This window comes from Oxyura jamaicensis, chromosome 4 (assembly GCF_011077185.1).
Source record: "Oxyura jamaicensis isolate SHBP4307 breed ruddy duck chromosome 4, BPBGC_Ojam_1.0, whole genome shotgun sequence".
Classification (NCBI taxonomy): Eukaryota; Metazoa; Chordata; class Aves; order Anseriformes; family Anatidae; genus Oxyura; species Oxyura jamaicensis.
The window spans coordinates 16,684,491-16,708,596 of NC_048896.1; the positions used below are offsets into that span (position 1 = coordinate 16,684,491).

A 24,106-nucleotide genomic window follows, 5' to 3' on the forward strand; every position below is an offset into this window, starting at 1 on the left:
GACAATTTCTGTGACTAGTCATAAGTCAAAAACCAAAGTCTGTGAACAGCTAGCTGCTATGATTTCTCATTGGTCCTGTATAGGACACTTGTGCATTGTGCTGCCAAGATCTTATTATAGATCCTAGCCAAGGTCTACAGAAATCCAAAAAGTTATGCTCCATGTCACTCTTTGAAAGAATCTGGGCTCTGACCTGGGGTGCAAATTAACTTCAGCATACTCGTACAAAGTGTTGACACAGAGACATTACTTAATTCTTGTACAGCAAGGGTGACTTGTATGGATCATTTAGGACTGTCAAAACAGACTGTTCTGTGACTAAGGACTTGCTCTAGATGAGCTCAGCTTGCAGTATCAAATTCATGTGGAAGAAACCACGAGCCTATTGCTCATACCTTTGGGGAACAGGTCAATTTAAAATCTTTTAACACAAAAATACTGTTCTTTTCAGGAAAAAAAAATCATTGAAATATTACAAAAAATAAAAAAGAAAAAGAAGGGAAAGAAAAGTGAGGGCGTTGTAACAGAATTATTTTACTTGCAGTCTCTAGTAAGCACACTGGCCAAACAAAAGAACAACCTAGCTATGCCAGTGCTCATTTCAGCAATTTATTTTCCTTTGCATCAGTTTTGAGGTTAAGCATACCCCATCTCCTCCCAGGAATAACGACCCCCCTATGCTGGTAAATCCAGGTATCCTCCTGGATTGTCCTAATTCTATTGCAAAAGCTACCAACAACACCGTGACTAAATTCAGAACAAGATGAAGGGAATTAAGAGCAAATATTGGAGCCAACACTGAACTTTTTACACTTGTTAAGGAGCAGAAAGAGGATCTTCGTTAACAGTTTGGTAAGAGAGAAGAACAGCTGTAAAGAAATGGCTGAAGATGGCTTACAAAAGGCACTGCTGCCCGTGCTCCCTGTCGCTGTTCAGCGCTCAGCGGCAGAAACCGCATGGAGGGAGCTGTTCTCCGCTCCCACGGCAAACACGCGATGCTCCCGCTAATGGGTTCCAAGCAAAAATATATGAGTAAGGGCTCATGTAGAAGTATGGATAGAATATTTTTTCTTGAAGAGCTTACCAGATTTAAGTACAAGAAAGAAGGTGCTTGGCAAAGTGACGGCACAGAGAACTGACAGGGAATTGGCATGTTTTCTTAACTGAGTATCAGCAAAAAAGTCTCACCTTTCTGGTGAAAAGGAGAAAAGATGCAGTCTCTAACAGTGTTGCGCATGTAGGCAGCCCTTTTTGCATTTGATCACCCTCTCTGCAGGATCCAGTGGTAACAGCAATGTGGGGACAAATCCATCAGTCTCCTTACAACCTCCCTTAAGCTGGTCCCCATCCTGCCAGTCCTCAAAGCTGGAGCACACTACGGAATTAACGTCTGGAACAAAGCACAAATTATATGGCAAGCAACACACAGAACACACTTGAAATACCAAGTCACTGTCATGACTCTGATTAAAAAAAAAAAGGAATTGCATTGATATTTACAGTGCCATTTTATTTCTAGCGCAGTTATTGCTCAAAAGGAAATTCCTTTATTTCAAAGCATAAAGCTCAGCTATAAACATAAACTACATACTTACATTTCAGTTGAGGAATCACATGCTATCTATTAATAGAAATAGTTTATTTTTGCTATGAGAAAAATAATTCTTTCTTTTTTTGGTGTTGTTTTCTCCCTACCTTTTCTTTGGACTATTTTTGTTTCTTAAAGAAAAATCACTAAATCACTTGCAACCTGCTTCCACCTCCATAAACTTGCCTAAAAACCACATCAATCCCAACAGCATTTCCCTTCAGAAAAGGACAGCAACTCACTTAAGCTGCACATTCTACTTGCACTGAAAACATTCTGTGTGTGATAGAAAAAAGACTAATTACAAAAACATTAATTCACAGCTTCCATATATTCATAGCAAACTCTACTGCTGGGACAGAGGCACATGGTGGTAGGAAACACCACCACCACAAGTCCTGGTTCATAGCTAGCTCACTTTGGATACATCTTACAGACCGGATCATTAATACTTTCTGCATCAATGCAAGGTAACAGAGATCAACGAGAAATCGAGAATTCTGAGCTTTTAAGAGCTGTTAAGGGTTACTTTATTATTATTATTATCACAAATTCTTACCACAATCTCTCTTACCTTCTCTCCATCTTCTCAAGTGCTCTGTTAGTTCTTCCTAAGAGGCTGCAGTCAAATCAAGAACTGCAGTTTGAGCTTCTATCATTCAGGCCCACGCAAGTCCCACACATTTTGCTCCTAAAAGCCACATTCACCTGCTCTTTGCTCTGGTTGCTAACTCCTCAATGGTAGCATCGCTGCTGTTCCCCTCCCTTCCCTTGCATCTTCTCCTAATGTACCTGCCTCTGATCTGGGTCTCAGAGCAATTTAGCTCACCCCTGATGTGCCAATTGATTGCAACACCTGCAGCATTCAGAAGTAGTGTTAAGCCAGACGGCTGGCTGGAAGCCATCCTCTACCTCCAGCAGGCCAGAAGAGCTGCTCAGCTACTCACCCATTCTCCAGCCTGCATCCTCTTTCCACTCTTGAATATAACACCAAAAAGGACCAAACCTGACCATTAGGTTGTCCCCAAGGGCCCCAAACCACGTGGGTCTCCATAGGCCACGACCAAAGCAAGTGCCCACATTTCATGCAGCTAATGGTAATTCTGCTACCGTCTTACTCGTGGCTCCCAAATGGCACTCCACGAACCACACGTGCATCACCAAAAGACTTTTGGGTGTTTGTGAACCAAGGACTGAGCTGCTTTGCTTTTGAAAAGACGTGAAATTAAGAACAGGAGAAATACTGCCTAGTTTGACCATCTAAACTATTTCCGAGAACAGTCTTTTTGTTTTAAATGGAAGACAAAGATATAAAGAAAAAGTTTTGAAATGCAACTGAATTCACTGTTCCTTTGCCTAGCTACATAGTATGAACATGACTTTATTTCTGACCCCTTCCCCTGGAGTGGACACAGCAACATCCCCAGATGGAAAAAGTGAAAGCCAAGCACGTCCTTTCAGCTGTACCTATCTGCTGCTGCTAGATACCAAAAATGCTCTGTTGAGAGCGAGAGGTGAAGCAGAGGTTCTGTTTGGCATGGCACTAAAGGGATAAACAAAAGGCAAAACATCCCAAAGTGCAGCTGAAAAGCTCTTTTAAACTCATGGTGTAGCCATTTAATCAGAAAACAGCTGGGATGGAAAATCTGATATTTCCTGGCAGCCTGTGTAACATTTTCTTCTCGCTGGTGAGAAGTATGATCCCAAGGGTTTACAATTAGGCAATAATTAATCAGGCATACGAGCACCTCAGCAAATGACACAAAGCTTCAACATGTCCGAACATTCCTTCGCTTCTTTCTGCTTTATCCAAAATACACTGGGAAAATCAAACTCCAAAGCTACAGCCTGAGAGCCTGCCAGGTGAGGTGCGGAAGTTCATAGCACCGCTCTACGACAACATTGCAACGTGAGCAGTTCTGCTCTACAGCTAAACCAGAAGGGGAAGATCCGTGCACACGCTACGGCTTAGCAAGGTTTTGCAGCCTGAAGGAAGATATTAAATGGAAACGTACAAAGAGAGGTGGTCCGGTAACTGTTTGACTCCAGAGTCAACGGAGGCATCTTACTTCAAGCTTCAGTTTGGTGTCCCACGAAGGGGGAGTTACCTGCACAGCCCGGAGCTGGACCTGTCCAGACATCAGAAGGGCCCAGAGCTGGATTTCTAGTTATAAGACACTGCATTGCGCTTGTGTCGTGAGATGAAGTTCAAAAGCCAAGTGGCAGCAGTGGCTTTTTATAGCTGTCTGTTCCATGCCGTTTTCAGTGCTTTCTCAGCACTCAAAAACCCACCATGATGCTAATTGTTGACATATCCTCCACTCCAGCAGCCTGAATTAGAGGAATATTTTCTTTTAAGATGGCAACAGTGAAAAAACACACCTGTCAAGTGAGCCCCATCGTACAGAAGCAGACGTATAGACCACAACTGCCATTGAAGGCAATGGCAAAAGATGAAAAAATGAAACACCATCTTTTGACTTAAAGGATAAACTTTGCTTGGGATGACAAAATATTCAAAATAAAACCCTACTCCCTTTGTTGTCATAGTAACTTCATTCCACTTAGAGCTGTATCAGATTGAATTTTTTGTAACATCTTCTTTTTCTACTTTTTCTTGAAATATCTTGATTTTTTTATACGATAGATCCACAAGAGAGAAAATGAGAGTGCAGACAGGACTAAAACCTCCATAGCTGTACTGTGCAGTTTATTCCCATTACCTTCAACTTCCGTTAATCTGCAGTAGAAATGACCAGGCACAGGTGGAAATGGTCAGGGTGACAGCCAGAGAGGTGGCCTTGTGTTAGGCTGCTTTCAAGCACAAAGCTGAAGAGAAGGCTTTGAAGATTTTTATTCCCCTTCTTTATTTAGCAGTTGCTGTTTCTAACCATTAAATGGCTTTTGCCTCTTCTCAGGAGTTCTGGTGATCTCTCCTAGTGACAGCTACTTGGCCTTTGAGTTGTCTATGATTTTGGTTCTTTCTTTTAGGTGGTGAGGACACGTAGCCTGAAATTAATTAATTTCCCTCTTGAGTCCTTAGGAGATTTGAAGTCACAGAAAGACAGCTAGTGCTTTGGATTTCAGGCTTTGCAAGGAAATTCTGTATTGCCATTTACAGCCCGAGAGAAGCAGCTGGGAAACAGAACGGTGACAGAGACTGCTTGCTCTGGTGATTGGTATTTTCCAGCTCCAACACAGCCTGAAAACAGGCTCTTAAATTAGTTGGCACCCAGATAATATGTTTTTAAATTTCTCTACCTTGCTGGCAAGTTATCATTAAAACATTTACAGCTACAGACCATCAGCTACAAGGTTCATGTCTCTTAATGAAGAACTGAGATGCTGGTGTGCTCTCACTCCTTCACTGACAGTGATACCCAAAGAGAACGTGGTCAGCAATGCTGCCCCCATTACATGCTAAAGCCAGGGCAAAGATAGGAGGAAGACATCCTTATAGCAAGGACTACAAAAAGAAACATTTAATGAAGAAACTTTCGGATCATGCTCACATAATAAGTACCATTTAACAGTGCAGTGGAAAACACTGTTGGAGGCAGAAATACCTACACTGTAAAGTTCTGCACCTACAGAAAGAAAAGGAAAAGATTCAGGAAAAATCTTTCTTAGGAAAGATTTCTTATAATGCCTTGATAACCCCCCTCCCAACACTAATAACCACTTAACACACCATCTTGCTAGTCCTGCCTTTAGCCAGAAAGTGCATGTTTAACATACAAAAGCTTTCCACGGACTGTACTGGAAACAATCAATATAGAATTTTTAAAGAAAATGCCTTCACCTCTATCTAAGGCAGCATAAGAGATGTGTCAAGAGACGCAAAACTTCTAGTTCCACCTGCTCAAACCCCAGCAAGCTAGCTGCTTAGCGTTGCTGAAATGTTAAGGCAGCACATAAAGTTCCTTCGCAGTTCCCGTGAGTGAGTGCGAACTGGCAATAACCACATTCCCAAACAAGTCAATGACTAATTTGCCTGGTGCCAGAATGGTGTTTTTATACCAAGCATTTCATTCCAACACTCACAAACCACTACGGTGCCACTGAAACAGAGCCACTTCTGTGGCAGACAGTGGCAACTGAAAACACATCATACAACGTTTGGGGGAAACAACTTTTTGGCAGAGATAACGTTGTGAAAACTCCACTTCTGTGGGAATCGCTCTGGGAACTTTCAGCTGAGCTTCACGTACATGCAAGTATTTTCAGTTAATGTACTTCTGACTACATAAAGCAGAGGCAAGACTTCAACATTATGTTTTAAGTTTTCTTCTTACCTGCTCATCCCGACAACCCAGTCTTTCCTTAGAATAAGCCAGGTAATACCGGGTTTGTACTTCATCTTCTCTGACTCATTGTTAAGACCAGCTTTGTTACACAAAGGTGAGGAAAAAAGTATTTGCTAAACTTATGTTTAACTGGGGAGAGTATTTGACCCAGAGAGAGGTGAAAAAACCAATGCTGCTCCTGGTTCAGTGACATGAATATATACGGCAGGAGCGCTGAAACAGTTGTGAACAGGAATTTACTCTCGTCATTTTGGTCCAAGCTCAGACATAAGTGAATAGAAATTGCACGCTCAAGTGTATACATAAAATGAAATATAGTCTTGCCAGTTGAAAATTAATCAAACTATATAGTTATGCTATATTCTGAACCTGGAAAGAGAAGCAAATGGTAAATTGGCTGAAAAATGCATCTTCAAAGGAAAAGAGGAGGGAGGGTCAGGATAACAACATTAAGTATTTTGACATTTTATTGTTGAAGATATTTATGCTTTGAGCTTGACATAAAAAGGATTAGGTCATTTAAGGATACAGCAAAATTTATTGCCAGTTTATCGTGAAACAATTTGAGGTGACCAAGAATTCTTCAGTTCTGTCACCAAAATGAATATTTCGTCATTCCAGCCACTGCACTCAGGGGAGGCAAATCTGGTTATCAAGGAGCACACCTGGGGCTAATACCTAACAAGGAATCGTCTCTAGCTAGAAAAGAACTGCCAACAAGGCCTCCTAGATAATATGGGAAAGGGGAATGAATATTCACCAAGGAAAAAAATCTTAAGGTCTTCATAATGCACATTCTGTTGGAACGAGTAATATTGAATAATTACCTCTACTTGGTCACAAAACAAGCAAAACCAAATATCAAATGGACTCCAGGAAACAAGAACTGTTTTCCACATGATGTGCAGCCCGAGCACAATACCAACACACCTTTATACAGCTGCTTAACACTGTGCTGAAGGGCTGTGGCTTCTCTCTCTAAGCTATCGTCTCTTCCTGCTCAAACACGTGGGCTCTACGGTGATTAGGTCTGGACAGGATAACAAATTATGTTTGAACATGTTTCTTTGGGGAATCTGGTTATCTGTTGATGATATCAAATATAAGCAACATTTAAAGCCATTACAATGTCCCTGTTGGAACTTCAGTGTTATCCAGTTTCACCAAGTTGCCAAGAAATGCTATTAAAAATTGGCAGAAGCAGTGAAGAAGCACTGCAGTGCCATGCCTTGTGCTCATGACAGCTCTAAAGCACAACGGGCCTCCTCCTGATTTTGCTTATGCTGATGGAAATCCAGCAACATCAGTGGAACTCCTCTTGGTTGGCACCCATCTAAACAAGTCAAAACAGGCTTTACTTTGGACCAAAAAAAAAAATCAAGCTACTGTACCACCACCTGGGGTGGGATCACCCTTTCTGTTTTGTTGATTACTTTAAAGAATTGTCAGAACTGGAAAGCTCAAGTCCTCTAATATAAACTGGGGTGCTACCAGCAGTCTTGTATCGCATTTCATACAATCAAATGTATTTCTAAGTTTGATAAGGCTCAGGGTCAGGCTGCAGCAGACACTCGGAGACCTGACAATGATAGGAAGAACTTTCTAATGGGGTTCCTAACAACCAAGCTGTGTTCAAGGATTTTAACAAGAGCCTGCATATAAGCTAACAGCAACATTAAACAGCTATGGAGCAGATATTTGAGTCTGAAAACCCAAAGAGAAAAACAAAACAAAACAAAAAAAAACACATCTAAACTTATTTTCTAATCAGTTCAAGATTTAACTACAGATATACTAGACTAGGAATTATAACTTGTGAGACAAAAGGTGCATTTTTATAGCCATTACCAAGAAGTACGCAACATAAATCAAGGTATGGCTACTCATTTGTAGGAAATAACTCCTAAGAAGAAAGACATAAGACTTACAAAGTCGTAAGCTGACATAATAAACCCACAAAATTAAAAGAACACAGATGATAGCAAGGGATAGACAGATGCAGCTCAAAAGAGTGAAAATGTAACTATAAACCACCTGGCATATTGCACCTGGTATATTGTAGAGGCAGTCAGAAGTGGTAAGAAAAAAAAAAAGGATGAATTTGTAAAAGATAAAAATCTCAGCATTAAAAATAAAATAAATGCAAAAACACACTTGAAAGTTGGTGATTTGAATGTGAAAACATATTCCTGACATTCCAAACCACCTAGTAATTTGCTTGTATGATGGGAGTTTAGTTAAAAAATAACTAATTCGTGGCAAAAATACCTGCACAATTTACTAGTTTCTGATTTTATATAATGCTATTGTTATACTAGGTAGATTTTATTAACATTGAAAAAGTTGGAAATCTACAAGTAATAAAATTTGTTTCTGGTGGTGAATTTCTCTGCTGTCCCTCCCAGGAGTGAAATATTTCTAGTGATTTGTCAAATGGTAAATAACATTTCCTATAAACGTATACATATATTTACATATAAATCCTAGACATCACTTTGCCAAGTATTACATAAATAATTTTACAGCATCTTATAAATAGTTTTATTCCTTCATGACGAAGAAGTTGATGTGAGAACAAATCAAGGCAAAATGCTCAGAAATGGTGAAAGAGACTTTTCAAATGTTGGGTAATGGTGTGGCCTCAAAGACAAAGCTATGATTTGAAAACCAAACCAAACCAAACCCCTCTGCATATACAGAAAGTTCTCTATAAATAGTGATTTTAAACCTGGTAAACACAACGCTAGCCTACATTTTCTTTCTCACCACTATTTGCTGGTGGGATCATCAGGCCCTCAAGAACCCCCAGCACCAATTTCCTTCTTTTTGCATCTATTTACTTCAGTGATTTCAGCAGAAAAACTCTGAGGATTCTTCTCCATTTGTTCTGAGCCAGCTGGGCATAAGACCATATGCATCAACAGAATTAATAGCGACATCTCTGTTTGACAGAATAGTTTGTAAACTATGTGTGAAGGCTATGGTGCTCAGGCTTATTCCTGTATTTTTATCCATTATTCCAATATTTTGAACCAGAAATCAGGAATCTTCAACAAAAAACTATGAAGGTCATGTCATTCTAAACTTTTTCTAAGCTAGTCATACCTATGAGGGATCCACAATATCTGAGCAGCACAATCCATGTGCTGAAACATCAGTTCCAAGGCCTTTTGGTAAGCAAGCATGTTTTTCTGGAATATCCCCTTTGAAATGTTTTCTTTAAGTTTGTTAAAACAAGCGAGGCCTGCCCACCCTCTTATGTCTTGTTTGATTGGTTTCTTTCCAAGTATGACATGATCCCAGTCCATATGGTTTAAATTAGGGTGAGGTGCTTTGCAATGCTGTGACAAAAAAGAATAAGTCATAACAAAGCCAACCAACTGCACTAACATGTTTAGCAAGACCACAAATATGATTGCTTAACTCTACAGACCGGAGCCACGTGAAACACGGCCACAGACCTGACATGGCAATGGCTATTGGAAGCTTCTCCTGCAACATCTCATTGCCATCCAGGATATTCCTCTGCCACCTTCTGGTGTTATCATTTGCCTCCCCAGTCATTTAAATGTCAATTTATACTCAGGTTTGCTCAACACCTTTGCAGCTGCCCCTTAGTCAATGAAACACAAATGCTCTGGCAGAGCCAAAGCTGTTTAGACAGTTTAGCCTTGGAATTACCCTTCACGCTACCTCAGCTTTCATGTCTCAAGGTCTGAATTCATTAAGTTCTTGATATCCTCTAAAGATGACTCTGGGTTCACATGAGCTGAAATTATGAAGAGGTACAACTTTGGCAGCCATGGCCAACAGAGCAGCACAGAAACCGGTGGGTTCAATGAACTGGGTATTGCCTCAAGACATTAGTGATAGCAACTGGGGAATAACTGGAAAACTTGGTACTAGCAGAACAAAAGGAACAATCCCCCCTCAAAAACCCTAAGCTGAATCCTCATGTAAGTCTGTGACAAACTTGCATTGCCAGGGAATACAAACAAACATTCTTCAAAAGAATGCAACTTCTCAGAGCATCACTTTGCAGAAAAGCAGGAATTTTGGAGCAATATCTGTGCTGTCATATCAATAGAAACTGAGGCTGACAGTAAATGGTCCTCAGATTGACTTGGGAGTCTCTTACAACTGGATATAGACTACCAGCAGTTTTGCCCCACAAGCAGGAAGGTAACTTCTGTCAGGGTCTGCCTGGGCTCTCAGCCCTGCATCTGACAAGCTGTCAACAACCAACTTCCCATTACTAAGGTACCTAATAAACTGAGACCAGACCAAAGCGGAGCTACAGACTGACCAGCAGGCTCCACCGGTTGTTTACTCCATTACAAAATCAACCTAGCAGCCGTTACCTGCTACTCGGCCTACGCATGAAGGTGCAGGCCCTGTAGGCCCTTCTGTAGGCCCCTCTTCCAAGCCTGCTCCTGCCTTGCTTGCTTTCTGCTCCAAGTTCCTGATCATCTGCATTCCAGATTCCCTCCATCCGTTCTTCTGTCTGCCGTATGGGTTTCCTGGTTCCCTGATCTCCAGGCAACCTGTCACAACGCTCCTGGGAAATCTTATTTGGTACAAACATCAGTATCTTTGGGTCCTAGCGACTGATTTCCTTCCTTACGGTATTTGTCTCCCAGTCTTCCCCCAGACATCCCACCTTCCAGTTTGTCTTTAGGGAATACCACCATGAAACGGTGCCGCAACAGCGATGGCTTTTACAGTAGTGTGAATGAACACAACGAAATAACTGAAAACACCATCACTAGACAGCTCAGAGACTTGTCAATAGGTTTAACCACATCACAGCCCCAGAGGCTGTTTTAACACTGCCAGCAGAACTATGTGTGACTTTTCTACAAGGCCGTATACAAGCACTGGAATGGATCTTTACAGCCTGGCATTGCTGCTGCCCTCTGAGGAAGAACAGTATGATGAGGTGGGAGAACAGCACCGCGGCCTCTTTTTGGTCTAATGGATAAAAAATGCAGGCAAACTATTTTTAGATGAAAGCATTCTGCTTGAATTAAACTCAGAACCAACTTTAAAAAGCAAGAATAAATTTAGGATGGGAGAAATGCAAAAATACTCTTAGGAGGAAAATATGTTTACAATTCTCTAAAAAGAGTCTGAAAGACGCACTTCCTTGCAAACTTACATGGAGCTTAAAAATGAACCAACAACCGCACTGTACTCTCCAAGCACTCTTTGAAGCTGCCTGCACTCCCACAGGAGTCTGGAGAATGCTTCGAACGAGCACAGTGATGGCCTGAAGCAGCATCCGTGCTAATGAGGATAGCAGCCTCGCCCTGGCAAACTGGCCTAAATCGGTGCAAAGAGGAGATGGTGACAGCGAGTGGCTTTTCAAGAAAGGTCATTTAGAAAAGCCCATCCTCCATTTACGTCCTTTTAATTACCCTCTGTCAGCTACAATCCTTTCTTTCTACACATACTTTACTCAGGCTTTACTCAGGATAAAGGTCTTAAAACCTGAAGCTGAGCAGAGCAGGGAGGGCTGGAAGGGCGCCAGCCTGTGATTTCTCCCAAGGATCCTAGTCCAACCCCATTGATTGTGCCAGACCCTCCTGCTATGGTTGCTGTGTGTCGATCCCTCAAACAGTTTCAAATTGATTTAACCTAGAGATAAAACTTCTTTTTAAAGAAAAAGATGCACACATTGCACTCTGCAGAGACAAAAGCTGAACAACTGCACGATGTGGCTTTATATTACTTAGTCAGTGCTATCACTACAGTATTTGTAGATATTTTGTTTAAATAATGCTAGAGAAATATAGTGTTGCAACTATCTCATCCTATGTGAGGTTTTTCTCATGAAAAAATACATTTTCAGACTTGTTTTCAGGAGGAAAAAAAACACCAACAGTTGCAGCTGGAACATACCAGGTTCATCGTCATGCTGTCCAAAGTTACTCCTACACAAGTACCAACACCAGGTCACCCAATAGCCCAGTTTGATCCAGATCAGGTGTGGGCACACAATTTAGTTTTTCTAAAATTAACCAGAACCCCCAAAATGGAGTTTATGCCAGCTTTATGTGGCCTCCTGCCAGCTGCAAGGCAACAGAGAGTTCCTGGCCTAGCATAAAAGCGCACCAGTGCCGCAGAGAAAACCTGAACCAGAACAAAGTCAATCAGTACTAATTTAACCTACTTAGATACTCTGAAGACATTTCGATGAATTTACACGTGGAGAAAACTTGCTTCTGAACAGGTACTAGGAATGTGAAAACCAGACTTCCTGTGTTTTTAATCTCTGGGCCAAGTGCAATGTGGAAAGGCCAAGCTGACAAACATCTATTTTGGTGTTTGGCACTATCTGGGAACAAAACACACAGCAGGAACAGGAAGGCAGTCTAGCAGAGAAAGCAATTAACGGAGAGCTGTAATGAAGCAGCCTCCTGTCACAAAGCACTGTTCCTTTTAACCACATGATTCCTAGAAGGAGGACAACCTAGTAAGGCTGAGGGAACCATGCTATGTATGGAGGGCAGTTATGCTTATTTTACCTACCCAGAGTGTAAAATCTGGTGCCAGTTCAGGAGTGTTGGCGACACCATCAGCTTCCAGACAAATCAAGCTGACGCATCAATCTCACACTGAGGACAGGTTGCTGCAGTTAAGGCGGGTTTTTTCCTCCCCTTGTCCCGGACCTTTCATCCAGAACCTCATTTCCAATGGAACTGGAGCTTCTTACACTGAAGCAAAGAACATGGATGGGAGAAGTGAGAAAAAATATCCTCACTTTTCAAGCAAAAAGATTTTTTTGACAGCTGGAAATTAATGAGGAAGGCGCTGGGGAGTGTAATGAGAAGCAGAGCTTTGCTCGTGTCCCTTCCCAGGAACTGCTGCCTTTTGGCCCTGCACACAGTATCTGACAGGTCACCCACGCGTACTCAACAAGATAGATATACTCCAGTACCAGGATTTAATAGCGACAACTTCTCCACAGGCAGGCATCTGGTTTCTCTGTCACGCAGGAAGGACCACCTTTTGGTCACTCCAGTGTCACTTAGCATCATTTTGAAGCACTAGCTTCTTACGTGCTGGTGGTTTCATTTAAGCATCTGGCTGGTGCATCACAGTGAGGAGTTAAGTTTGCAGAATGCAGCCTCGTGCAGCGAGATGGACACAAGTAGGTTATAGGCAGGAATAACATAAAGGGCTCAACTCTGGCTGGAAAGCTCATGAAAATAGCCTGCATTTTCTTCTAGTGAGTTTTGAATTAAAGTTTTGCTTTCTTTTTTCTTCTCTTAAATCTGTTTTCAATAACTATGGAGCTAAAAAATATGAAGATAATTATAGCTGTCTGTGCAAAACAGAAATGTCAGACCTCACATTTCCCAACTGACCTTTCATCAGATGAAAATTCCCACAGCGACTTTCTCCAATCACAGAGTTAGGAATTAGGAAAATTTGCAAAGCAGCTTTCTGTCCAGTAACCTTGTGCATGTGGCAGACGCACAGGTGAGCGGTAGCATGATTTACATAGGAGGAATAGCAGAAAAGTAATAAAAACTTAGTCCAACTTTAAAAGTTGTTCTGTAAGAAGGCCTGCTCTGAACAACCAGAGAACGGCCTTGCTGAGGTACTGGTTGTGAAATCTTGTATGCTGGTCTTCGGGCTGCAGGAACAGGAATGCCAGAAGCTGCCAAGAAAGTCTGAAAAAACAGTGAAAATTGTGTATTTTTAAAACATGGCTTGACTGGCTCCTTCCATTCATTCTGGAGTGCCGCTCTGAAAGTCATCTGCAAGGAGAACATCCCCAGGAAGGAGCAAGGGAAAAGGCTCTTCATAATAACACTGTGATAGGAGAATTGGCTTGGGTCAATAAAAAGTGAGGGAAAGCCACACAAAACCTCAGCCTAGCTGGAAGCAGCTTAGTACTGGATATCATAAAAAGCATCTTAAAAATAAATTATTTTTCTCCCCAATGTACTCTGCTGGCTAGATGTAAAAATATCACATATTTTGTGTGCAGAGGGAACAGAGCGCAGTGGAATGTACATATATATGTCCAAATGGCTCGGGGGGAAGAGATCTGGTAACTCCCAAGTCCTTATTTCATACCTGATTACAACTCCTCCTGCAGCCACAGATCTATCAATCCTCTTCGTTTTCACAGCGTGTAGAGGTTTCTCCTCGTAAACTGATCCCGGCAGGAATCAGACCCAGCTTGAGTTCCCTCTCCCTACAGCACAATGAGCCACCCAAACCAGTTTTGGTAACCGTCACGGGTGTCAGGCTGTCCTGCCACGCTCCCACGCACACTCGCGCATCTGGCAGCAAACCAAGCTAGCTGACTGCAGAGCCGACTGCTCTCTACAGTCTTCTAAAAGCTGCTGGAAATACCTGATCAGCACACACGTGGGCACGTCCCAGAGGATGCTCGGCACTCTGCACAGCCCTCAGTTTTTGTATTGCTCACATCGCTCTACAGGCTGAGAAGGAAGAGCAGGGAGCAGTTTATAGGAAATGTAGAGCCAGCTTCAGTCCTACCAGCATCACAATATCTGTTATGCATTGAGCCTTTACAAGAGGGCTGAGGCAATTACTAAGTCTTTTCCTTGTTGTAACAGATTCTCAGCTGCTATAAATTGACATAACTTCATTGATTTAAAGGCAGCTATAATGATTTACAGCTGAACACTGGGCCCACTTTTATGAAGGACAGTGCTTCCTGACTTCCCCTAAGAATTGGTTTTCAGATACAGGATGCCTTTCCTTAGTTACTACATAAGGAATCAAGATCTGCTAGGTGCCACGTAACTACAGTCTGAAGGGCAGCAGGCTTCCCCCCACAATCCTACTTTGTGCTGAAGCCCGATTTGTCCTACGCTCCCCGTTCAGCTGAAACGCAGCCAGCCATTCACAGGCTATATCAGACACCCCTGAAATTGTCAATAAATATGAAAGGTTTCAATCTTTTCACATGCGGTTAAGTCCTTTTGCTCCTAAATTGTAAACTAAAAATAGCACACACAAACAGGGTATGTATTGTTCCACCTGCAGATACTTCTCTCAAGAGAACGAGCATCTCTTTTATGGAAATGTTTGGTTTTAATTTCTTCTTTGGTCATGACAAACATTGTCAATGAATTTGCCTTATGAATTTAAATGACAAGATGCATTCTTACAGAACGAGCCAGATCTAAACGGAAATGGATCAGGCTAGGTAAAGGAAGAACAAATAAAATAAGAAAGTGAATTCATCTCTATAAAGGCAGGAATACAACTGAAGACAAGTGTTTTTTCTTCATTTTAGATTTTGCACATGCTTTTCCAGTCATCATATTTCTAAGGGTAGCAAATCCCATTTTAATTATTATTTCTTACTCTGTAATTGTATTTTTACGACTTGTACAACCAAGTAGGGAGATAAACTCTTTAGTAAGCTGCATATCAGCTTTGAGAGAAGAAATATTTTAATATCAACTCACCATTACCAGTTTTACACACTGGTTCACACAACTACGCTTTGTAACATTTCCCAGCCTGTTTTCAGGTAAATCACAAGCCTAGGAAAACTCTGAAACCAGCAAGTAAAATCCAGACTGCAAGTGAAACAACTACAGCTGCCCCAAGACTGCACTTTGCAACCATGTCTTTCTAACTGATTTTGATTAATAGCATTCCTAGAGGCAATCCACTGAAATCAAACGGGGCAGTTGCTGGGATCTGTTGCCTAAAAATAACAAAACCAAAATGGAGCATTTACTTCTCCACTCACTAATCAAACCTTCCCATCAAAATTTCTTACGGAGTGATTTAATTTTCAATGAAAAAAAATCATTTTTCAAACCTGGCTTTCAAAAAAAGCGTTGGGTTCTGGAAACATTTTGCTGCGAAAGGAAAAGTTCTGCCAAAGCGTTCTGGCTGACAGCTGAGGTTAAGGGAAAACGGGCTGCTTAGCCTTTTGCACGACTTGGACAAAATTTTTAAATTCCTACAATTTTATAAACATTGTGGTGAAAACTTTTACCGTTTTTCAGCAAACATATTCTGAAAAAAAAAGTCTTCTAGACGGCACGAGTATTCCTTGGGGAAAGGAACGACTGCAGGAGCAAGCTGATGCCCTCCACGGGGTTTAGCGCTGCATAAAGGTCTGATGGCTGGTTCTAAACCTGTAACATTTTTTTCCCATGTTATATTTTTAACCAGAAGTCTCAAAGCACATCTAAATGTTATCACCCAAGTGATGTTTCTCCATCCTAGTCACTGGAAAGCTGAACATGGCCAGGGCTTGCTTTACTCTGACAAACCCTGGCTAGCAACATGTCAGTGCCACCGCCCAGGTTGCGTAGCACGTTCTACCTCCTACCCAAGTTCAGAAATACCCATTCCACTTGAGGAATCCAGGCACACAACACTGTTAAACATCTCAATACCTATTTAATCCACTTACCCCAAGTCCCACTGCATCCAGGCACCGTATGTTGTTTCTAACCCATGTGCAATGGCTTGCTCTAGATGGGATAAGCCACGTGCTACATGCAGGACTGCAGAGCCAGAAATAAGCAAAAAATCTGTAATAGCAAAAGAAAAATCATTCAATTAAAATATGACATGACTAGCGCTCCTGCCCACTTGTACACTGCTGTTTGCATTAGGCAAGGTAGAGATCCACTGCGGAATACGCAGAATAAAAGGTGCTAGAGGATGGAGATAAAAACAGTTAAGGGCCTTAACCTCTGAAGAGGGTTCCTAAAGCTCCAGCGTCCTTGTCAGAAGCACAACTCTTAATAATCCCATGGCTGTGATTTATTATCAATGTATGTGCACATTCTGAAAAATTCCCAGGGGGTCTGTAAATTGCGTATGTAACTATAGATTAATGCTCATAATCCCTGGTAAAAGCTCTGCAATAACACTTCTATAACCCACAGAAATTCTCCCACTAATATTCCTAATCCTTTCCCATTGGACTTTATGATACTTCTGTGATTTTCAGGCAGTCCAGCAGTGACTAAACAATATTTATGACTTAACTCCGCTTGTTTTGATTTCCAGCCTTGAGGGGTTTTTAATTTTAAGTTACACCCACGTACGTAAATAGTGCCTCCTAAATATCCAGGAAATGAGAAAAAAAAAAAAAAAAAAAGAGAGATAAGAAACGAGAAGATGCTTGTGTGTCCTTTATTGCCCTTCCTACCATTACATGCCCATTTGGAAATCCACATTTACTGTCAGATACTTGAAAACAGACCAGGGAGCATTAGTGACCTTCCCCTGCTACTGCTCTAGCATCACACCTGCAACTGCATACATGCAAAGAGTATCTGGGGGCAGGACGAATGGAAGGGTCTTCTATTTTTTTTCCCTTTTCATTGCATCATATTTAGTCTCATTCTTCTTAGACTGAAAAGCTGCCAGTTTTCAAGTGTCCCTCATTAACTTTTAAAACCTAAGCTCTGCTGAAGAGGAGTTATTACTTTTTTCCTGGCACTGACTGAAATTGCAGTACCCATATAAGAGCACTAAATCCTCATAGCTACTCAAGGCAAACTAAGAAATAAAGGCTTAACGTGAGATGTAAAATTAAGTATTGTACACAACAGGTTGTCATGTGCAGGAATTTGAACTGTAGGTGAGTATATGTACTGCGCTTTTGGAAAGATAAATGATTGAGCTGCCTTAAAGGAAACCCACCTTTAAAAAAATCAAAGCATAAGAGAAGACAGTAAATAAAGAGAAGAGAGTAATTAACATTTCCGTACTGTTTTAGGGAGAGGATTTCCTTATACAGGTACGCAGAGAAATTCTGTTTGTCCTTAGTCAACCTGAGCGCTGATATCACCTCATCCAGCCAACATCGTTATTGCAACCTGCACCAAAATTGTTGGCCTTATCCTGCGGGGAACAGTCCTAAACCTTACGTTGCGTGCCTTCACTTCTGGCCATATCCCCACGTGCTTTAAAAAGAGGAAGCAGCAGAAAAGCTTCAGGAGTCAGAGGCTGTCTTGTAGGACGGCTGTACGTGGACTTCTTATGCTCAGGAGCTTTACGAGTGGTTAAAGCCAAACATCTTGCAGGAAAACACTGGAGCAACGCAACCAGGGGAGGACTGAGTTTCATTCTGAACTAAGTTTAGAATGAGGCCTGGCTGAGCTAAGTTTACAGTATCGGTGGCTGGCCTACACAGGGTTGAAACTATCTGTAAGGTCAACCCTAAATAGCAGAATAAACATAAACAGAATGCCTCTGCTAGATCCTGCTCCTCCACACACCTCTCAGGTGCCCTGCACCTCATCAGCTGTACTCACACTCGGTCAGGGATCTGGGCTTTGATTAACACCTGCTTTGGGCAAAGGGAAAGATGCTGAATTAAATATATTTAAGTCTCCTTTTGGCATAATGTGTGATAAAAAGAATCTAAACATTTTCACCAGAAGGCTACCTGTTTGCTCTTCCTGTCAGAGGGGAATTACAGCAACGTGAACTCAGACTTTTTATAAGCACATGCACATACCCGTATAGATGTAGCAGCAGGGTTAGGAGGACATAAATCCCTACATGAAGTATTGTTACCTTGTTTTGAAAGCATTTATATGCAATAATTCATTTTTTTTTTTTTTTCAAGAATCACATGCCTTACAGAATTTCCACTCCAGTTTACTGTTTTCTCACAGCTCTGCTGAGCAAGGGGACAAATAAAAGCTACTTTCTATTACGCAGCTATTCACTCAGTAGCCCAGTAATGCCAAAGAGACTGCCTTCTGGGAAGCTGCAACATGTGCTTGGTTACTCCAGGGTACCTCAGCTGATTTAAAGGGGATTATTTGGGATTTATACCATTGTGGTGGGGCAGGGTATTAGAATTTGAACCCCCCACTTTAGACTCAGGAAAACAGGCTGGAGGGGAGAGCTAAGGCAGGGTGTTAGTTCAGGGTAATGGAACTTTTGTTATGGCTCTGTACCATATACTTAGCGCACTGTTCGTCTCCTGAATTCAGGAGAACTCACCACCACTAGCAGAACTTGTTTTCAGTTGACGGAGGTAGGAAGCTCAAGCAAAGAACAGGTGATCTTGCTCTGGCTCACCAGCATGAGATATACTGACTCAGGGAACAGTTGTGATTTCTTAATAAAACTAAATTTAATGAGAATGTGCCAGTTTGTTTAGATTCTGTGACTGTAACTTCTGTTTTATAACACAGAAGATATCATTTCTATTAAATCTCATGTTACAATAACCATTGCACTGTTTACAGGACAACCTGTAACAATGACAAATAATGTTTGCACAGACTTATCTTCACAGAACTATACTCAGCTCTCACACACAACACTGAATCACTTCAGATTTTACTTTGCCCTAAACCTGTTCAGACACCAGTCAAGGTTTACAAATGCATATCCTTTATTCTTTTGTCTCTGCACTGAACCAATTGTTTTTAAAAAGCAGAGAGAGGAAACAAAAAGTAACATATACAAAGTGCTTTGGAAAGGAGGAAATTATTTATTTTGCAGAGGCATAGGTCTGACAGACCTATAAACGTGGTATTAGTGAGCTAATCACACAAGATGGAAACATTTTCCTCCTTATACTCAAGCTGTTTAACACACACTTTAGGAGAATGGCAGCATTTATTTACTAGACTGCTGTATGACCAAAGCACAATGAGAAGACACTTCCCCTCCTCACCTCCCAGCGATCATGGCTTGAATTCTACCTAAGCTTTGCTACCAGAAAGAAACAAGAGTCCAGAGATGCCGGTCTTGAGTGCCAGCCAAGCACTCCTGAACTCAAGTTCAATGAATTGCCCCATCTGAACTCAAGTTTCATGAGACTTGGTTGAAGAACTAGTGGGCTAGTTCCCCTTCTCTTCCTAGTGGAACACAGCAAGCAAGCAGCATACATCCTCGGAAGCAGCAGAATCTTCCAATTAAAGGTCTGGCCTGCTGTAAGGCAGTTACCTACCTGCCCAGTGCCTGAGGCTTGCAAAGGATCTATTGAAGAACAAGCTATTAGACATCCAGCTTCTAAAGATTTACAAATTTATGATGCTATTGAATAAAACCACTGAAATATCTCAGTACAAATGGGACATCAAGACTTCCCAGATGTAATGATCCTGATCAAAAATGAACTCTAGCACCTGATCTTGACTTAAAGTTGTCTCTTTTCCCTTCTCCTCCCCCTTAAATTCGTTCTCTATCCTTCCTTTTATTAAGTGTGGGACTGCCGAAATTCCTGTAGCGAGGTCCTAGATCAGTATTGTACAACCAGTTCCCTGGGAATGATGGCCTACAGCAGATGAAGGAAGAATATCTTCTAGATGCTCACAGCCGCTTTCACAGTGCTTTCATTTCCAAGACATGCACCTGTAACACTGAAGCCTTCTCACTTAATCAGGTGGACCCAAATACACTCTCCTCAACACCTTCCAGTATGAACAGATGTGCGCTTGACTTTAGGAGAATGCCAGGGATGTTTAAGAAAAATAAGGCTGAATGACTCACAATACCTCTTGCATTTTATATTTCTTCCTGTGATGTTTGCTATAAAAGCGTAGGAAGACTTGGGAGCATGCATACAGGGACTTGGAACTGCAGAAAAACACATGATGCTCTTGGAGAATTACCTTGGTTTTGTTTATGGCACAGCCAGTAGCAGCACAGACGAAGCAGCCGAGCTCTGCACCGTGCTCTGTACACCACAACCAGGCAGCTGCCCTTTAAACACTGCAAGGCACAGATAGATCTCAAGCAGTTACATAAGATACTGCCATGTGCTTACATTTGCACACACGCGTGCATAGACACACACCATTAAGAGATTTCAGTTCTGGGAAGTTGCTTGAGAAGTTGAGTGTCTAAGCAGGTGTGCTGGCAGACTGCGAACCACAAGACTGTCAAGCTTGGAAAGAAACTCAGCTGGGCCAACCCAGTCCATCATCCTCCTCCTCAGCAGGAGTGATTTCACTATCCCTAAACAATCCCCCGAAGATGTGTGTCAGACTTAGCTTTGAATATGCCAGCTGATAGGACTGGTCACCTCCCTTGGCATCTCACTGTGTTGACTAACCCTTCTTAGACTTAGGCAGTTTTTCCTAAGTTTTCTCTGTTCTGGCCTCATTGCTCAATCAAAATAATTGGTCCCTGTCCTCTTTATAACAGTACTTGAATATGTTTGCAGCCACTTATGTTTCCCAGCAGCTTTCCTTTGGTCTAGACTGAACGTGACCCTTGAATTTTCCACAGAGATCTGACTGGTTGATGATCTCCCCCGGGGCTCTCGCTGCGCCTGGCCGCGGCTGGTAACGCAGCTGGTAGGAGGGCTCAGCGCGCTCTGGAGAGAGCTATCGACATAATTCTGTCACTCACAGAAACAGGTTGAAACATTCCTCTCTGTCACCACATTATGGTGAAATTTTAGTTTCTCCAGACCCACAATCATAACTTATTTACTGCTGTTTTGCCTTCTGAAGCAGGCTGCTCTTAAGAGAAAAGAGAATTTGGCTCCGCTCTAATGCGTGGGCTAGTATGCTGTCCGCTGCTGCTACGTGCAAGAAGCTGGTCCTGTGTCCACAGTCAGAAGGGAGTTTCATTAACTAAAGAGAAAAACTTCAGGAAATATACATAATAATAGACCTGAAGAAACCCAATCTATCCAGTTTATCACAGGAAAAAAAAAAAGAAAGAAATGATTTCAACACAGTATTCCAAGAATTACCTCTATAAGAAAAAGGTAAGAAGGCTTTCACTTAGCAAAGACATACTAAGATCCAAACTCTGGAAGTCAGCTGTATTCAAACTGGAAACAGGATGGAAATTTTGAACACCGAAGACAGGTTACTGAGGAACATCTCAAAGTCTCCACCACTCTAGGTTCTTCAGTCGACGCCAAAGTCTTTCTAAAAAAGACATGTGGAATTCTAAGGACTGCATTATGGACACAAGATTGGATTATATTTGTAATTATTATTGTAATATTCCTTGCTGGGAATCAAGTCCCTATTAGACAATTTGCAATTTTCCTGATGGGAAATCAGCTATAGCATATTTCAAGACAGACTAGACTGCTGAGCTGTGAATTAGTTTCAAATGAAACTGCAAGTCCATAAAACGTTATGAAAGGTACCGAAACCTTGTCATAACTACAGTTCTAGGAGGGGGAAAGAAAACGGAAGAGATGAAAAGTAGAAGACTTGTCTAGGTAAAATTTGCTCAGCCTGAAGAAAACAAAAAGGCTTTGGCATATTTAGAAACTTTCCCCAAGTCTTTCTTTTTCCTTTTTTTCTCCCCTAGGTTTGCTTTACTCCTTGAAGAGGGCCTAGTGGAACGTCTCTTATTCCCATTTCTATACCAGCACAGAAATTATGCACTAATTATAACCCTTATCTGCTTAAGCACAACATGAGCTCCCACTTCCCTTCTGTTTTGTTTTACTTTGTCTCCTCCTTCCCTTCCCCGTTGCCAGAATTTCAGACCTGCTCTTCATTTCTATCCCATCCAGCCTGCTCTGGTCCTCTTTAAATGCCTACCCTTTAGCTTTATGGCCACCGGTTGGCAATCACACATTTCTGTTATTAGAAAGGTTTCCCCAGTTCTTGAACGAACACTTCAGGCAATGGAATTCCTTCCTTAACCTTATTAACGTCAAGTTCTATAGCCGCTGTGGCAACTAGAAGGTAAATTAGATCAGTTTTGGGGGATCTAAAATTGGATTATAGACTGTAGTCTGTAAGACCCGTTAGAAATGGGAGTAATAAATAAATAATTCAGTAAGGCCCCATGGCTGTAGTAACTTACAAAACATAATAGGGGAAAAAATGGCCTTTGCTGTTTGAAAACAGATCAAAGTATTAAAAGGGTGTCACACTGCAAAAGGTTAAGGCCTATTAAAACATTATAATTTTGCAGTCTCTAATATTATTAGTATTTTCCACTTGATGCTGCCAGATAATAAGTAACAGTGGACAGCAAACATCCTGCCTTTACTGTCTTAGTATGCGTAGGAAATATCCTCCACCTTTAGAAGAAAAAAAAATCCCTAAATGTAAGGCTGGGGTCCCACATGGGATGGAGCGGTGAGGCTGCCATTTTGTAGCTGCAGAAATAAAACAAGCATTGCTGTACTCAAACAGGTGCTGCTCAGAAGTGTTCCTTCCCCTAGACAGGCAGGCAGGCACTATAAACTATGCCTCATTTCATCTTGTCGAGCCTAATTCTGGTGGTGTTGTCAGTCACGGAACAGCGGGACAGATTTCCGAATTAAATAATAATCAATAGCGTGACTTCTGGCAGATGGGATTTCCCCACCCCCCCCCCTTCTGGAAAAATTTCACATTTACCCTTGTCTTTAAACGAAAGCTGGCTTCAAGCTCCCTTTTAGCTCATGCACCGCTCCTTTGGCTAGTAAATAATTTTGATGAATGTTCTTCCTAAAGTTCAACCAGAGAGCAGAGGCATGACCTGCCAGCCAGGGTATCTGAGCAACACGCGCTGCAGCAGTCCTCTAACGAGCTTGCTAACCAGAGAAACTGACAGCTAGACATTTTCAGAGGTTATTCCCTAGTGCCATGGAAAGCAACTTCATCAGCCTGGGTGCTTAGAACTGTAGGAGAGTCAAGGCACAAGGTCTGGAGTCATGATCATGGCAAAGGCTTTGATGGAGCTAACAGCCAGCACCACCTAAGGAGGACCCACCTGGTGTGCCTACACCACCTCTAGCCACGCTTGCTGTGCCCGCTATCTGTCTTGGTCCAGAAAGGGCCCCAGCCTGAAGACTCCACTGTACCTGTGGCCTCCATGCATTAGGTGAGGCTCCTGCAGAAGCGAAGCATTTGGTACTCCATCAAAGCACTTTTCCAGGGGCTCTCAGGACTAAGTTGCAGCTTAGGTAAAGAAATGAAGATATTTACGTTACTGACAACTAGTAAAAGGAAACAGAGCAGCAGTTCCCCCCAAAAACAGGATACGTAAAGAAATCTATTAAAATCTTTCTACCTTTACAAACATTTAACATTTATTTTATTCTTTTACAGTTTAGGATACATTTTTTTTCATAAATACTTCAACTCTGTAACACCCTCAGGCAATGGAAACATTTATTATGGGAAAACTAAGATGCAGTTATTTAAATAATATCAAGGAGGAACAAGAATAAAAGGAGTTGTGAACCTATGCTGTGCTCTAACCACTAGGAAACGTTGCATCCGTATTAGATGGACACTGCTGCAGCCCTTGA

The 24,106-nt window shown here is 41.8% G+C and overlaps 1 long non-coding RNA gene across 1 annotated transcript in view; it reads right to left on the reverse strand.

The window, feature by feature from the left end:
- Positions 1-1,282: 1,282 nt before the first annotated feature.
- LOC118165862 overlaps positions 1,283-24,106 on the reverse strand; it is a 46,476-nt gene continuing 23,652 nt past the window's right edge. Inside the window, exons 2-3 of the long non-coding RNA XR_004750266.1 lie at positions 16,319-16,439; positions 1,283-1,390 (exon numbers count right to left, since the gene is read on the reverse strand). This is a non-coding gene — a long non-coding RNA (uncharacterized LOC118165862). The remainder of the gene's footprint in view (positions 1,391-16,318; positions 16,440-24,106) is intronic.